This window comes from Acinonyx jubatus, chromosome A2 (genome assembly GCF_027475565.1).
Source record: "Acinonyx jubatus isolate Ajub_Pintada_27869175 chromosome A2, VMU_Ajub_asm_v1.0, whole genome shotgun sequence".
NCBI lineage: Eukaryota > Metazoa > Chordata > Mammalia > Carnivora > Felidae > Acinonyx > Acinonyx jubatus.
Genome location: NC_069383.1, coordinates 113431860 through 113445402, shown reverse-complemented (window position 1 = coordinate 113445402; position 13543 = coordinate 113431860). Strand labels below are relative to the sequence as shown.

At 38.0% G+C, this 13543-nt stretch overlaps 1 protein-coding gene across 1 annotated transcript in view; it reads left to right on the top strand.

Moving 5' to 3' along the window:
• SYN2 (synapsin II) overlaps positions 1-13543 on the top strand; it is a 195761-nt gene that overhangs the window by 126538 nt on the left and 55680 nt on the right. The gene's annotated exons all lie outside the window — the stretch shown is intronic.

Genomic DNA, 13543 nt, shown 5'->3' with positions numbered 1-13543 from the left:
CCACTTAGCAGGGTTTTGTGAATTACACTTTCATGCTGCAATACTTTTGTTTAAGCCACGTCTCTGCTTGAAATGGCCTTTCTGCATCACACATTGAAAATCCTACTACTTAACTCCTATACTGTAAGAACCTGAAAATGCCTTTAGAAACCATGTGATTAAATCTCCACATTTACATATAAAGAAAATGTAATTCAGGTGAATTTCTAAACTATGCAAAATTTCTTCCTTTCACCCTGTGATCAGAATTTATCACTCCTTTTTCTGTACTGTAGCACAAACAGAAAACCATGTAGAATGTTTGAGACCTTATCTGTTCTAAATTGACAGTATCTGTGAAGGTTAAGTATCTTGACCTTAAAAGAGCACAAGGAATTTTTATTTTTAATTGTGATAAAATACACATAACATAAAATTTACTATCTTAACCATTTTTAAGTGTACATTTAGTTCAGTAGCATTAAGTACATTCACAGTGTTGTACAACCAATCTCCTTTCATCTTATAAAATTGAATTTCTATCTCCATCAAACAACAAATCCCCACAGAGCACAGATGTTTTATCATGTAAAGTGTGATAAAAGAAATAAAGGAATTTTTAAAGTTTATCTGTCTTAACTAAAAAGAAACTGAAATCTTTAAGAGCTGGAAAATTATGTAGAAGCCTGATGAACAAAAGATACTTCTCTTAAAATCTGCTCTGGGAAAAATGAAGAGAATTAATGGTTATAACGGTTGATTATTACAGAAAAGTTACCAAATTGTATCTAAAGGTGTTGGTTGTCTTTACTGTCTTGTATAAGTATCTATTTTTAAAGCTATACTTTTATTACAGAAATCATACTTGAGGGGCACTGGGTGGCTCAGTCAGTTAAGTGTCTAACCCTTGATTTTAGGTCATGATCTCACCATTTATGAGATTGAGCTCCACATCAGGCTCTGCACTGACAGTGCATAGCCTACTTGGGATTCTCTTTCCCCCTCTCTCTCTGCCTCTATCACACTCCCTCTCCCTCTTTATCAAAATAAGTAAATAAACATTTAAAAAAAACACAAAAATCATACTTGCTAGGAAATCATTTTTAAAAAAGATTTTTTATTATGTTTATTTTGAGAGAGAGAGAGAGAGAAAGAGACAGAACATTAGCAGAGGAGGAACAGAGAGAGGGAGACACAGAATCTGAAGCAGGCTCCAGGCTCTGAACTGTCAGCCCAGAGCCTGACGTGGGGCTCAAACCCACGAATCATGAGATCATGACCTGAGCCAAAGTCAAATGCTCAACCAACTGAGCCAGCCAGACACCCCTCTAGGAAACCATTTTTAAATAAGAATATAAATTATTACACTCAATTGTTATTATTACAAAATTTTATTTAATCAAAAGTAAAAAATTTTAAAGCATGCATAAAAGTGAATATCTTAGAAAAATGTTAGTAAATTGTGAGATTTTCAAAAATGAATACTCTTTAAAAATTATTTTTGAATAATTTCACATTTCAGAAATAGTGTGAAGTGGTTAATAAGATCTGCTCTGGAATCATGACCACAAACCCTGAATCCATCACTCAATAGTTACATGACTTGAACAAATTAATTAAACACTCTGTGTCTTAGTTATCTGTTGGATTAGGAGATGATCTTGTCTACCTTATATGACATAAGGATTAATTGAATAAGATGTGTAAATTCAGCATAGTAACTAGTGCTTACTGTAGTTAATAAATATTAGCTATTATTAATTTTACTGTAGTTAATATAATTCTGGTACTTGTACTCTCTGATAAATAATCTGCTCTACTGCTGTTAACACTAATTTATTCTTTGTGCTGGAACTGTGTGAGGTCTATAGTCTTTCCTTAACCTACCCCCTACCCAGTGCTTTGCATATTGTTGGACAAATAGTAGGTACCTAATCTAAAAAATCTTTGTTGAATGAATGATGAAAATGTTTTTAAAGGTTTATGGAACATATTTCATTATAATAGCACTGAATAACAAACTCCTTTTCAAAGGAATATATCTAACACTAAAAAATGAACTGGGTTTTCAATCAGTTTGGGTTGATTTTTAAAACTAGTCTTTTGGGCTTGTTATATGTGAAGAGCATTTCAATGAATCATGAGAGATGGCTGAAATGATGGACAAATTCACTGAGGAGAAGAGAGCCAGAACACCACCATATATCTTTGCAATTCTATACTAAGGCATGAACTTCTTTCCAGATTCATTGCATACTAAACTTGGTGTAATGAGAAGAGCATTGGATTGAGAAAAGATGAGCTTTCCCACAGGGTTCTTGTGAGCACTGGTGGTATAGTAGTGAGCAAAGCTGCTTTCCACAGGATTCCCACTGCATGACCTTGGATGACCATTTTTCCTCTTTAAGTGTCTGTTTCTTTGCCTATGAAAATAAGAGAAAACCAGGGCTCCTGGTGGCCCAGTCGGTTAAGCATCCAACTGGATTTTGCCTCAGGTCATGATCTCATGGTTCATGAGTTCAAGCCTCACGTGGGGCTCCATGCTGACAGTGTGGAGCCTGCTTGAGATTCTCTCTCTCTCCCCTTCTTTCTCTGCCCCTAACCCCACTCACACACGCACACATGCACTCTCTCTCTCTGTCTCTCAAATAAATAAAAAACCTAAAAAAATTAGAGTATACCATCTAAGGTCCATTTTTTCCATTCAGAATATGTGTGGTTCCATTTTGCTAAACTTGGGTGCATCTGGGAACATGTGGCATGTCTCTTCCAGGACAGTGCCAGTTATTCTCCCACCCTGCCAAAATTCAGTTGTTAGTGCCTATTCTGTGAGTAATATCTCCCCCTGAATTGGTGCCAGTTGGAAAATTGTAGAATGGAATGTGCCACCTGGGTTTGGATTTGGAAATCCAGAGTATTGTTGCCTTGAGGTACAAGGATGTTTCTACTGAGCCATGGTGGTGAGTAGGCTGGTAACGACCATTTTCTCTTGGACCAGGAAATGAGGGTCAAATCTCCTTTACTAATGATAGCAGAATGAAGAGAGCACTCTTATTTCCTTCCAACAATTTGCTATGTGAACTGTGATGCAATTATCACACACAGAATCAAAGTATCAGTAAAGTGATAAAAATAAATAAAACTTATCTAATGCTTTTGTAATGCAGAGCTGTTTATATTCTTTATCATACTTGATCTCACAAGCACCTTGAATGGAATTCAAGCCCTCCGTTTCCACATCCTATAATGTCACTTACAGATCTCTGTTCAATTACAGTGTTCCTTGATTTGGGGAGAGTTGCCTTTCTTGCTCTAGAGGGGCAACATGGTGGAATGGAAAGGGAATATGGTCTACCTCTAACTAAGTGTTAGACCTTGAATTAGTCAAGTATTACCCCTTTCTGGGACTCTGTTTCTTCATAAATAAAAAGCCTCTAAGCGAAAATTTCCCTCTCAGAAGGCTGAGGAAGTATGTTATTAAAGTCTCACATGTCAGTAAAGTCTTATAACAGTTTAATAACTAGTATGCTGACATGTACCTAGAATAGAACAATAAGACAGAGGATGGTCTCATCAAATATTAGAGTAAATGACCATATTTCTGTCTTTAATTGTAAATACCTGATCAACATTCAAACAAAGAATCCATTTGGTTGAAATGCTCTGCATTTCAAAGGACTCACACAAGCACATTGTTTAATCCAGGGATTTTTACGTAGAAAGGGGAAGAGAGGTACCTAAAATGTGTGGCTGAGTGCTGTGCTAGATACTGTACATACTTATATTTGTTCAGCAAATATTATTGGGCACCTAATATGTACCAGACATTATAATAGAGCTGACATGGGATTGATATAGCAGTTACTATGACAGCTAGGGCCCTGTTATCGTGGAACTTACATTTTGATTGGGGAGATAGATAATAGTCAAAGAAAATTTTTAAATGAATATAATGTCTTTGAAGATAATAGAATGACTGGGAGGGGAGGGGACTACCTTAGCTCAGGTAGTCTGGAAAAACATAACAAGGTAATGTATAAACTGAGACTCAAATAGTAAGAAGCAGCAGAATGTGCAAAGATCTAGGGGAAGGATATATCCTGCAGCAAGTGCAAAGCCCAAGAGAGGTGAGGTGGTAAGTGTAGCTCATTTGAGGAATACATTAAAATAATTTAAATCTAACAAATTTTAGAAATAGGTATTATCTTTATCCTATAGATAAAGATACAGAGAAATAAAGGTAGTAAATTTCAGGTAGTAAATTGAGGATCTGAGACTTAAACCCAAGTTAATCTGGTTCCACTCAGCAATTGATTGAAATGCAAAATTTCTGAGTTGGCTTGAATAAGTTGTTTCTTTGTGACCCAGTGGGAAAGGTATTTTTTCTTCATTTTGATTCAGGGTGTATATACCTCAACTAAAAGATGTAAATGGCTATTTGCTTTTGGCATTGGATGAACATATAGCACTGTGTATTCTTGTATGATACTATTTTATGTATTGTGGTTCCTCATTCCTCGAGTCTCAGATGGGTGGGTGTCCTCTGTCAGGAATCAAGCAACAGGTCTTTATTAAGGATTTTGTTATGGGGCTGAATGTTCGTGTGTCCTGTTCCCCCCCACCTCCACCCACCAATCCACCCACTGCCAAATTCATGTGTTGAAGTTCTAACTCCCAATGTGATGGTATTTGGAGGTGGGGCCTTTGGGAGGTAGTTAGGTCTGGATGAGGTCATGAGGGTGGAGCCCCCATGATAGAATTAGTGTTTTTATAAAAAGAAAACAGAGAGCTCTTTCTCTCTCTCTCTACCATGTGAGAACACAGCAAGAAGGTGGGTCTTTCCAAGCCAGGAAGAGGATCTTACTGAGTAGACTGGCACCTTGATCTAGAGTTCCCAGCCTCTAGAACTGTGAGAAATAAATGTGTATTGTTTAAGCACCCAGTCTATGGTATTTTACTATAGCAGTCCGAGGAGATAGATATCTGTATCTATACATCTTTGTCTATGTTATACATAGATAACATAAGTAAATAATACATAGATAATAGATAATATATATTATTTCTCTATATATTTATCTGTAGGTCAATAGAGAGAGGTAGATAGGTAGGTAGGTAGGTAGATAGACATAGACAGAGATAGATTAGATGGATGGATAGATAGATAGATAGATAGATAGGGAAAGAGAAGGAGATTTATTGTAAAGAATTGGCTCACACAGTTATGGAGACTGAGAAGTTTTAAGATCTGTGGGCAAACTGGAGACCCAGGAGAGCCGATGGAATAGTTCCAAGTCTGAAGACCTAAGCACCGGGAAAGTTGTTGTAAATTTCAGTCTGAGTCCAAAGGCAGGCGAAGACTGAGACCTAGCTCAAAGACAGTCAGAGAGAGAGTGAATTCTTCCTTACTCCATCTTTTTGTTCTCTTCAGGCCTTCAATAGATTGGATTAGGTGCACTTACATTGGGGAGGGCAATCTGCTTTACTCAGTTCTAACTCAAATGTTAATGTCATCCAGAAACACCCTCACCAGAATAATGATTAGGCAAATATCTGGACCCCTGTGGCCTTGTCAAGTTGCAACATAAAATTAACTCTCCCCGTTTTGCTTTATTTAAGGCAGTGGTGAGTGTGAGGGTGTGTGTGTGAGGCAGTAGGAAGGAAATATAAGACAGTCTGCACCCTCAGAAGGCTCTGATACAGTAGGAAGAGGCACACATAAATGAAAAATCAGTGGGTTATACTAAACTGTGTCTCTCTAAAGTGACAAGGGAATGGGTTTCAGACTAAGCTTTCAAAGGAAAGGAAAACCACTATCAGAGGGAAGGACAGGAAAGGTTTCATAAAGGAGGAGGAACTTGTTTTGGACCTTGAAGAATGAGAAGAGGTGATTTCCTTCCTTTTTTTTAAACATTAATTTTCAAATGGTCTTTAATATGTTTTAGGATACATGCAAAGATAATTCATAAAATTTGTACCAGAAAAGAAAATATAAGACTCTCCATCCAATTTTGTTGAGACTACAATAGCCTTAACAATAATTTGGATAAGAGCAAAAAGAAAAGGATTTATATCCCATTCCACCTACAAATTTAGATGCAGTCATTCTTTGTAACATGTTATTAATAGAATCTGATTAGGTATCAAAAAGAACATTGTATAATAAAGTAAGACTTGTTCCTGGATCCAAAAGCTGGAAGAAAAGTACAAAGTCTATGATTGCTTCACAGGTGAATTCTCTTAAACATTTATGGTAGAGAATACAAGTTCCACAAACATTCTTACTCCCAGCCCATTCTGTGAAGCCAGCATTATTACTCTGACATCAAACAAGACAAAACACCACAAAAAAAGAAAACTCACAAACCAAAATCCCCGATAAACATAGATTCAACAATTCCTAAATAACATTTTAGTGATAGCACTTTAGCATTTTAGATGATCCCATGATATATAAAAAGGATCATGCTTTGGGGCACCTGGATGGCTCAATTAACCTGGATGGTTAATGTCCAGCTTCAGCTCAGGTCATGATCTTAAGGTTTGAGAGTTCGAGCCCCACATCGGGCTCTCTGCTGTCAGCGCAGAGCCGGCTTCAGATCTTTGGCTCCCTCTCTCTCTGCCCCTCCCCTACTTGTACTTGTGCTCTCTCTCTCAAAAATAAATGAACATTTTTTAAAAAGAAAACAAAGGATTATGCATGATGACCCAATGGGGTTCATCCCAGGGACTCAAAATTCATATAACATTTCAATATCAATCAATGTAATTCACCACAGCAGCAAATATAATAAGAAAAACAATAAGATCTCAATAGATGCATAAAAATCCTTTGAGATTACCTTTTGTGGTGTGTGTATGTGTTAAGAACACAGTAAATTTTGTGGTGAGAACTCTCAGAAAATTTCAAGAATATAATACAGAATTGTTACCTGATGTACTTTAGATCCTCAAAACTCATTCATCTTGTCTAACTGAAACTTTGGAATCTTTGACCAACATCTAATTGCTGCCTCCCCAGCCCCTGACAACCACCATTCTACTCTCTGCTTCTAAGTTTGGCTATTTTATATTCTACATGTAAGTGGCATTATGTAGTATTTATCTGTACCTGGCTTATTTTACTTAGCATAATGTCCTCCAGGTTCATCCATGTCATTGCAAATGACAGAGCTACCTTTTTAAAGGCTGAATAATATTCCATTATACATATACATCACACTTTCTTTATCCATTTGCCCATCACTAGACATTTAGGTTGTTTCCACATCTTGGCTATTGTGAGAAAGAGGTGATTTCTAAGCAGACCAAAGCACGGAGGCAGTAATTGATGAGAGGTAGCTGGGAAACAGCGTCTGCGTGGTAGATTGATGTAGTAGTACCATTCAGTGTCTGAATGGTGGTAGGACAGGGCTCCTACATATGCTGGTGCAGGCTTTTCACCATACAAGTGCATTTGAGTGCGGAGACTAGTGAGGGATGAAACTCAGCCCCACCTTCTTTTTGCCAGTCCAGGGTACCTGGGTACAGGAATGTGTCCACCTGGAGTAAAGGGTGCTTTTTTTCTAATTCACACAACAACTCTGCAGCTGTCTTGCAGGAGGGAAATGGTAGGAGATAAATTTGAAAAAGAAGGATGGGGCCAGATTATACAGAATGTTCCTTTATATCTTGACTGCTATAAATGGATGGAAACGTGCAGCTTTGATGGTAATGGGGGGTATGATTTGTGACCCTCCACTGGAGTTAAACCCAGGGCTTTGCCAGGGCTAGGAACCATGTTTATCTAGCATAAAATAAATCTGTATCTTTTGAAAATTATATTTGCTTGATGTTTCTCTAAAGCAAACTTCATAACTGACCCATTTTGCTCCAAAATCAAATCAGCCTGATTTAATTTTATAAGCCAGTCATGGAAAGAGAATTTGTCCCATGACTCCAAAGCATTCTGTTCTGTAGCTCCACTATAATTATAGACAAATGCATCTAATCTTCCCATCATGTGTTCTGAATTACAGGATTCTTTTTTTTCTTCTGTATTCGATAATCTTATCTTGTTATACTGCATCATTTAATTATTCCCCAAAATAGAGATCTTCAGAAAATCTGCTCAGAAAAAGTGATTTAGTGTTCCTAACTGAAGTCAAACTGGGGTGTTTACTTAGAAATTAGTCATTTTCAGAGCTTTGAGTTTTTGCTGTTTTTCTTAAGGGGTCTCATCTGCCATCTAAGGCTATTGAAGTTGTCCCACAGACAACTTAAGCGAATATATAAATTCCAGAGACATGGACTCTGTAGGTATCTTCAGAGACCTACAAGCCCAGGACTCTTTCACAATGAGCAAATGTGCCAAATAGTAGGACAGGTATTGGGAATACAAAAATGAATAGAGCACAGTCCCCATCTGAGAAAGTAAACAGTCTCTAAATTTGATCATCAGAGGTCCTGAAATTTAATTTTACCAGCTCTGCCACCTACTAACTACTACCTTTAACCAAGTCACTTAATTTATCTGAGCCTCATTTTCCTATAAAACCTGTAACATTGCGATGACATTCCTGTAAGGCATGAAGTATCATGAGATTAATTGGTTATCTGGGATGAATGACGTATGTAGTCATTCAGTGTTCTCTTTCCCTCCTTCATATTACTTCTGTCCTCTTTGGATCTTTACCTTTACAGACTGAAGATTTTATTGAAGTCTTTCCTAACATCAGAACCTTTACATTTTGTTCTTTTTTCCCTGAGCCATTTCTACTTTCATTATGTTATTTATTTTTAGACAAGTGGACCTAATATGCTGAGTCAAAAATATGGACATCCTATAGTTTGTACAAGATGAGGTCAGAGTGTAAGAAACTCTTTATTACTTTAAAAAAAATTTTTTTAAATGTTTATTCATTTTTGAAAGAGAGAGAGACAGAAACAGACAGAGCATGAGCGGGGGAGGGGCAGAGAGAGAGACGCGGAATCCGAAGCAGGCTCCAGGGTCCGAGCTATCAGCAGAGCCTGACATGGGGCTCAAACTCATGGACTGTGAGATCATAGCCTGAGCCGAAGTCCGATGCTCAACTGACTGAGTCACCCAGGAGCCCCTGTAAGAAACTCTTTGTATTGGGTTTCCAGTAAACTTTCTGATGATACCCAACATTTTAAAATCTTTCACTCTTGATCTTTTTGTGTTTTGTCTGTGACATTGTACAGGACTGATGTCTTTTTTTTTCCTCCCCTGTCATTTCAGGTTCCTTTACTGGATTGTAGTTGAACACTCATGATCCTGTGATAAGATCATTTCCCCTGAATGTGTTTTCTTACACTTAGTCACATTAAAACTCCTCTGCCACTTTTCTGCCCACGTCCACATCTTCTTTCAGTTTATCCCTAATCAGCTTGGCATTTTAATCCCTGGAAGAGCTGAATGCCATCTGCAACTTGGCAATTTCCCCTTGTACTCTCTTCCAGATCATTTATATGAATGTTAACTAAGACACCATGCAACTTGCTTTCTATGTAAGAAGTGCCTTGTTGCAGAGCATTTGATAGAACAATTTAATCACTGAATTAATAACATCAAGGACTAGCCACAGAACTTTTTATCCGGAAAAGTGTTCACTCATTCCTGTTGTTTGCTTCTCATTCCTAAACCAATTATCTGTAACAGACATTTCTCCACATAGGGGGTTTTATGGTTTGTGAATTAGAAAACAAGTCCAAATTTGAGTTAAGAACCCTTTACCAATATGAAGACCCTGACTATTTTAGGTCTGATTTATGTCTCTGTTCCAGAACATCTTTAGTAGGAATCATATACCACTTTCTATCATTTCATTAAATCCTCTTAGCTAATATCTTCTTAAATATCTTCTTAAATAACTGTCATTTTCCAGGCAGGTGCTAGGTTTCTAGACCTAATCAATTAAGTTATCAATTGAGTTGCCAGATGAATGCTGTGCAGTAGCTATTGGTTTGGTTGTGTACTGGTAAGATAGCAAGTCCTGAAATCTACTTACTGCACCAGCTTCCCAGATGATCTCAAGCCCTGGTTTGTTCCCTCCAGTCTCTCCCACATTCCAGATAAGTGGTTTCTCAGATCTTAGGCACAGCTGATCATGTCACCTCCCTGCTTAACATCTTTGACAGTATTTTTAAATTTTTCTAATGTTTATTTATTTTTGAGGGAGAGAAAGAAACAGAGCACAAGCAGGAGAGGGGCAGAGAGAGGGAGACACAGAATCTGAAGTAGGCTCCTGGCTCTGAGCCGTCAGCACAGAGCACAATGCGGGGCTTGAACTCACGAACTACAAGATCATGACCTGAGTTGAAGTTGGATGCTTAACCGACTGGGCCACCCAGGCACCCTTCTTTGACAGTATTTTTGGAGACAATTGGGAAAATTTTAAAGATGTTAAAATTTATTTTAACAGTAAAGATGTTAAAAATTATTATTAACACTAAATTAAGTGTTAAAAAGTCATTACCCAGGATAGCCAAACTCATAGACAGAAAGTAGATTATCAGGGATGAGATGGGGATGGGATATGGGCAGTTATTGTTTCATGGCTCCAGTTTCTATTTGGAATGGCGAAAAATTTTGGAAATAGTGATGATGACTGCACGTTGTGAATGTATTTAACACCACTGAATTTTAGACTTAAAAATGTTTAAATGGCAAATTTTGTTATGTATATTTTGCTACAATAAAAAATGCATCATCGCCAGAGATAGTATTTAAAGTGTTATAGAAGAAATGGTATGAAATTTTGGATTTGTTTTAAAACACTCAAACAATAGTCTCAACAGTGAGGGTGATAGTTGAAAATGATGGGCAAAATATTGATAACTGATGAGGGTAGTTTTTTCACAATAAAAAGTTTTAAAAACTTTTGTAAACTAGCCATTAAGTCCCGACTATTCAGCCTGACATCTGAACCCTTTGCCGGTTAGATGCTTCCCTTTCTCTGTACCTGCAGCTCTCACTGCTCAGCTTACAGTGTTCTTCCCTGCAGTCAGGGGGTCCACCGCAGTGTTCTGTGCTTACGTAGCTTCTGTGCCTTTATACTCAGCCATTCAATTCTGCTTCCTTCTTCTTATGTGGCAAATTCCTACTCATTCTTTAAGACTTTAAGATTCCCTTTCTAGAGCCCTCCTAGACTTCTCCAGGCAAAGAGAATTCCCTCCTTTGAGTTCCTAACATGCCTTGTTTATACTCCTGCTATAGCTTATACCCTAAATTTATATTTATACCTTTTATTTATGCTTATGTTCTCCACTAATCTGTAAGCTTCATAAAGGTAGAGGGAACTTGCTTTTCACTACATGTTTCTGAGTGATATGAAATTTCTGTTGTTTTAGTTGTGCACTTCAAGTATTTTTTTAAAGAAAGATTGAAAGGTGGGAATGTGAATACTGGTTATAAATCTTAAGAGTTGAAAAGGAACTTAGCAATTGCCTGTATTGGTAATGGACATCATTCTCCTTTTCTAGACTGTGCTTTCTCTACTTGGCAACTATTGGGTACTCAGTAAATTGTTGTTGAATTTATTGACAAATTGTAGCCTTTCTTTCTAGAGATTGCAAAAAGCCAGATATGTAGCTTGGGGTATATGGACACACACTTTCTAGAAGAAAGTGAATTTTCAGGCATGGTTTGTCAAGGCAGCAAATGAGCACCTGGAGGGATATTCCTGGGCTAGTGGGGTTGGTGGCAGTACACATCTTGCCAGTGGGTGGCGGCAGGACCTCATAAACCCTCTGCAAGACTAGCAGGCCTAATTTTACCCTTTGAGTGTAGGGTGGGAAATAGGAATCCTCTAATATTTCCAGTTTACTTTCTAACTTCTTCATGCCTAGAGATGCTTGGCTGAAAGAACAAGGCCAGTGAGACAGTGAGTGCCAGAAACTAAGCACCTTGTTAAAGATAAGTGTCCACACCAGTGCCAGGTATTTACTAAGTGCTAGACTGGTTCCAGAGCTCTAAGAATGCTTGTTAGTGCTTTCATATTCTAGATTGGGGTTTTGATCCCTATATAAACCTCAGGCACCTAGGGAAGATTTACACTTAAGGCTGTTTTTAGGCCCTTTAGTTCCAGTGTGGTTGGAGATTGAGAACAGATTTTCATGTGGGGAAGAAAGAATAGACGCGCACGTGCCCTCAAATGCACAATGCAGGAAGAAAGGAGGAACTTGGGCCTGCAGTGACAGGCTCTGTTCAGTCAATCCTGAAGGTGGCCCCTTCTGGTTTTCTCCATTTGTCTGGCCAAAACCATCACTCCTAACATTAACATAACATTAACTCCAGTTAATAAGCAAGCCCTGATTATGAACCTAGGTAAGTACATAGCTCAGTGAAGGAGTTGGAAATTTATGGACACAATGATTATGTTTGTACAGGCCTTAGCTCAGAGCATATAAGCAGACAACAGCACATAATCATTATTAAAATGCCAAAATGTTCTGGAAAATCCAGGGCTCACTTGTGGGTGGTCCTTGCACCAAGCATTATTACATAATCCAGTTGTCTAAGGCTCAGGGTGGGAGAGGGGTATCCCAGATTATTAGACAACTGAGTTTGAAAGGTGGTATCAGATGATGATGCTGTGAGCCAAATATCATAAGCAGACAATAAATGGGATGAAAGTTCAGAAGAGGAAGAGGCCATGTTGGCTGTGGTAATAATAAAACAGCAGTAATACCTGGTACATAAATATTTGTTGCATTTTGCTAATAGTAGTTTGTATTTACATAGCATTTCAGAGTTTCCAAAACACTTTCATGTCCGTTATTCTCATCTGGCTTTATTAAGTCTTCACAATGACCTGTGAGTAAGGTATTAATAAATGAGGTAAAATATATAAAATAAAATACTTAGACTAGTGGCTAGCACACAGTGTATGCTTGCTATGAGTATTACAATTATTATCAGCCCTGTTTTATATATGAGGAAACTAAGGCTCAGAGAGGCAACTATTGTCAAGTCAGACTCCTGAAAAGTGGTAGAACTAGGCCTGAACCCAACAAAACTGGCTTCCATTTCTAGACCTTTCTCCATTCTATTTTGAGACCTTTCTCCATTATCCCATGCATAAAACAGGGAGAATTTAAGTTGGGCTTGCATAGGTTGGGCCAACAAGTTTTGAGGCGGCCTTAGCAGAGAAGTGTTTTGAAATTGTGTTCCTCAGCCTCATAAGCCCTAGTTGAATAGGAATTGGTGAGATTGGTGAATGTGTTCATTGCCTTGAGTAAGAAGAGTTAAATCTAGAAGGCTCTACTCATTTTAGCAATAAGGGAAGATGGTTCATTGCCTGGCCCATCAAGGAAGCTGCAAGCCATTAAACTCACATAGATCCTCAGCTGCTAGGCTTATTAAGAAAATGTACAATAGGGGGAAATTGACAACACAGGCACCATAGATATTTTTAGTCTGTGCTTCAAGGATGTACATCTTGGGTTCTGTTTAGGGTTGAGAACAAGGAGGTGAATTTGGGTTGATTTGACAAGATTGCCAGTCAGAAAGTCCTTCTCTGTGCCCTGTTTATGCAAGAGACTATGAGGTTAGGGAGGGAGG